The following is a 4,039-nucleotide window of genomic DNA, read 5'->3' on the forward strand; positions in this document are numbered from 1 at the left end:
TATATATATATAATCTTCCACCCCCACAGCTACCCCAATCCCCCTCTTGTCCATCGCTGTGCCCCCTGCTGCCACCTTCACCCCTCCCACTCTGGCCCATTACACTCCCCACAGTGGTTTCTGGGACCAGAAGCCTCCCCCTAGGCTGGGGCCACATATCCTGGGGCTGATGTGGGCACAGGGCTAGATTCCAGTACAGCAGCTGCCTGTGTGGCTGTGGCTCCCACCAGCAAGTACCATCCCATCTGGCAGCTGGGCACACAGGGGTCGCAGTCTGGCGAGGCTGGCAGGAGCCGGGCTGAGCAGGATTGCATGTGGGCTGGCTGCACCACTTCTTCCCTCCCTGCGCCCTGCTGCGCAGTGTGCCCGCAGCTGCCTCTTCCAGTGCTAGCCCTGGCAGAGTCGCCAGTAGCTTGCTGCTGCAGGCCAGTGGGATGTAGCATGGCTACATGGTAGGCAGCTGTTGTGGGAGCAAGGGATAGCCAATGCTGCCCCCAGCACCCCGGCCCCACCCCCGGGCAGCGCTCCCAGCCCTGCCCCAAGTGCAAACCCTCCCTCCCACATGAGCCACCACCACCATTCCAGCTGGGCAGTGCCCTCATCCCCAGCCCAAGCTGAGTGGGGACAAACCATGGCAGGATGGGCCATTAAGGTAGGGGACAAGGCAGCCCGCACCCATCCTGGCCTTGGCCCCCAGTGCGGGGCAGTATGATCACTGCCCACGCACCTCTGTCCTGCCGGCTTTCCCAGCAGGCCCTAGGCCCCCCAGTAGCATGATCCTCACCCAACCCACAGGACCTTCCCCAGCCCTGCTGGAGGGGGCCCACAGCTACCCCCCTGCCCCCAGGTCCCAGCCCCCAAAAGCCTTACTTACCCCAAAGGCCACAGGAGGGACACTGAGTCTGAGCCAGCCCAGGCTGACTCAGATTCTCAGGCTCCACCCCTGCCTCCCTCTGGACAGGGCTTAGGGTTTCCTGCCCTTTTGCTAGTAGCTCTTGTAGGCCAGACCTATCCATCCTGCAGACAGCTGTTTGCAAAAGGGGCCTGCTTCAAAGGGGAAAATACATGCTTTTCTCCTTTAAAAAGGAAAATCCATGTTTTTCCTGTGGGAAACAGAAAACTCAGATCCTGTTCATTGTTCTGTGGTCAGTATCTGAACTCTCTCAGGAAAATTAATTAAGCTGATGAATCAATGTGAAACAAGTTTCATTTTGTAAACTGCTGCATTAGCTGATTGCATGTGACAGGCAAATAATCCTTATAGGGCGTGTCCCCACAAGCAGAAACATACAGTCCCCAGTGACAAATAGCGGGAGGTATTTGTGCTGCTGTTGATTGTCCCTGGGAAACGCCCCTGCATGCCTGCTGTGGCACACAGCAAGTTGCCCCAGGTGGGTTAGGGGAGACTGGGGCCAGCACTTGGCTTGGTCCCAGCAGCCTTACCTGGGGTTGTAGGGGTCTCCCGGAGGTCCAGCAGTGGTGATCGGGGCACGTGGAGCCTGGCCAGCAGCCAGAGCATGGCTACAGCCAGCCAGGTCCAGTTTTCCATAGTGCTTGCTGCTGCCACATGCACCACCCTGCTATTTTCTGGTGCGGGTTTTTTTGATAGCAGGATCGGTGCAGCAAGTGGGTCTGTGGCACCGCAAACCACACATGAGCACTCAGCTAGATGTGCCCATTAAAGGCCATCACTCCTAAGTAACAGCTGTTTTCTGTGCTGGCATCATGCGCTTTGAATTATGCCTGCTGAATCAGTGTGGAGACAGGACACATTCTTGTTTTGTGAGATACTTCAGAACCTGAGGTTTAAAAACACATTTGGATTTTTCTTGCTTTGCAAATTTGACACAACAGAGATTGCACTTCTAGTGGCATCACAACATCAGAGCCTTTACCCAGAGCAAAATCAGTTCTCACTATCACAAAGTAAAGAACATCTGCATAGGACTCACCAACCCCCAATATAGATCAGTTAGGTGCTGATGACCAGTTACAGACTAATAGTCCATTACTGCAGTGCTTCTCACAATGTAGGCTTGCAGTCCTAAGGGGCTCAGAGTATGTTGTAGAGCTTAAAATATAAGAATGGGAAATGTTTTCATTATTTAACAATAAATGAATGTAATTCTATGCTTGTATAAGTTGATATTTTCCAGTAGTTCCTCTACAGTAATACATAGATGAGTGTGTGGAGTGTTTTCTTGGGTGGTATCATGCTGCTGTCACTTTGATATATAGACTGCTGGGATTGATGTGTTCTGAAAGTCCAATGCTAGTAAGGAGTCTTCCAGAGGCAACAGAAAAAAATAATTCAAATCTAGTGGCAAAAGCTCAGATTGTCCTCAGATATTAAACCAGTTGTTCTGATTAATGATCAGCCCAACTAAGTGAATCTTGCCCCTGACAAGTAGAGACCATAAGCAGTGGGGAAAAATATTATTTGGGGGGGACTGAGCCCTGCCTGACCCCTGCTCTTCCCTCCCACAGGGCTGTGGCAGGGCCAGCACGTACTGGTGCTGTATGTGTGGCTGCATGCTGAGTGGCACTGGACGCTGGGGCGGCAGCACTGTGGTGCTGCTGCTGTTGCCAGCCGCTGTGAAAAGTTTGGGGGGCGAAGCCCTGCTAGCCCCGCCCTTCCACCACCTTTGGTAGCAACACAGCATGCTATTTATTCTCCCAAAAGTCACAATGAGAGACAGGTCTCGCAGGCCCTGTATTTATGCTTGAGTACCCCTTTCCCACCCCATCTCATACTAATTCCTATTGCTATCTCTGTTGATGTTCATCTCTTATGTTTCTTTTACAAAACATACACATTTAAACTTTAGTTTTAATTATTGTGGCAGGACACACGGGGTGCCTTCCATAACTTCCTTGTGAAAATGTTGTGGGAGACCGTCTCAAAAGCCTTGCGGAAGTCACGGTATGCCACATCCACTGCTCTCTCTGCATCCACAGAGCCAGTCATCTCATCATCTTTATCTCATGATTGCTGCTGCCCTAGTTTCCATCCACTACATTCCCCACCAATTATTTCCTGTTTGTGAGCAGGTCAAGAAGAGCACAGCCCCTCGTTGGCCTCTCCAACACTTGTACCTGGAAGTTGTCCCCATCTCTCTCCAAAAACTTCCTGGGCTGCCTGTCCACTGCTGTATTGCCTTGCCAGATGACAGGGTGATTTTGAAGTCCCCCACCTGAGAACCAGGGCCTATGACTGGGAAACTTCTGCTAGCTGTTTGAAGAAAACCTCATCCACCTCATCCTCCTTGTCTGATGGTCTATAGCAGACCCCCACCATGACATCACTCTCCTTGCTCTCCCTAATGACACTAACCCAGAGACTTTCAACAGGCCTAGCTCCAGTTTCATACTGGTGTAAAAGTGAAGTGGACACTGGGCATACAGCCTTACCCATGCAAGTGACTCATTATAGTGGGGTGCAAATTATACTGATGTACGGGTCACATACCCACTCCCATAGACCATTTCATCTCGGTCGAGCTGTTCAATGCAATCTGGCTTCCCTGCCACCTGGTGGCCACGTGCTGTACTAGTGCATACTGCAGCAGCCGCTTGAGAGCTGGCCATGTACCTACCTATCCTCCCGCTTCGGTTTAAAGATGTCCCAAGCCTGAACTGGTATCTCTGATTGCGATGTTTAACAGCCCTGGGGGAGCTGTCTGCCATAAAACTGTTTAGTTCCTTTTTTGAACCGAGTTCCACTCCTGGCTTCTATTGTGATGAATTTCCGCGGGTGCTGACCCCGCCCCCTCCCCGGATTGGTCTGCGGGGGACCGGCCCCGCCCCCTCGCCGGATTGGTCTCCTGTACCCCTGACGCTCGCAGCTCAGCTTGCCCCCGACAGATTCCCCGCGCCTCTGGCCCGCTCTGCAGCAGCTGGGCGGGGAGGGTGGAGACCCGCCCACCGTTCGCGTGCCCGGGGCCGCGCATGTGCGGTGGGGGCAGGGCGGAGCGCGCCGCTGGGGCGGGTGGAAGCAGCGGGGGTCGGGGGGCCGTCGCCATGGCAGCTGCAGCCGAGG

Source organism: Gavialis gangeticus, unplaced genomic scaffold, assembly GCF_001723915.1.
Source record: "Gavialis gangeticus isolate Ggan-Ray unplaced genomic scaffold, GavGan_comp1, whole genome shotgun sequence".
NCBI lineage: Eukaryota > Metazoa > Chordata > Crocodylia > Gavialidae > Gavialis > Gavialis gangeticus.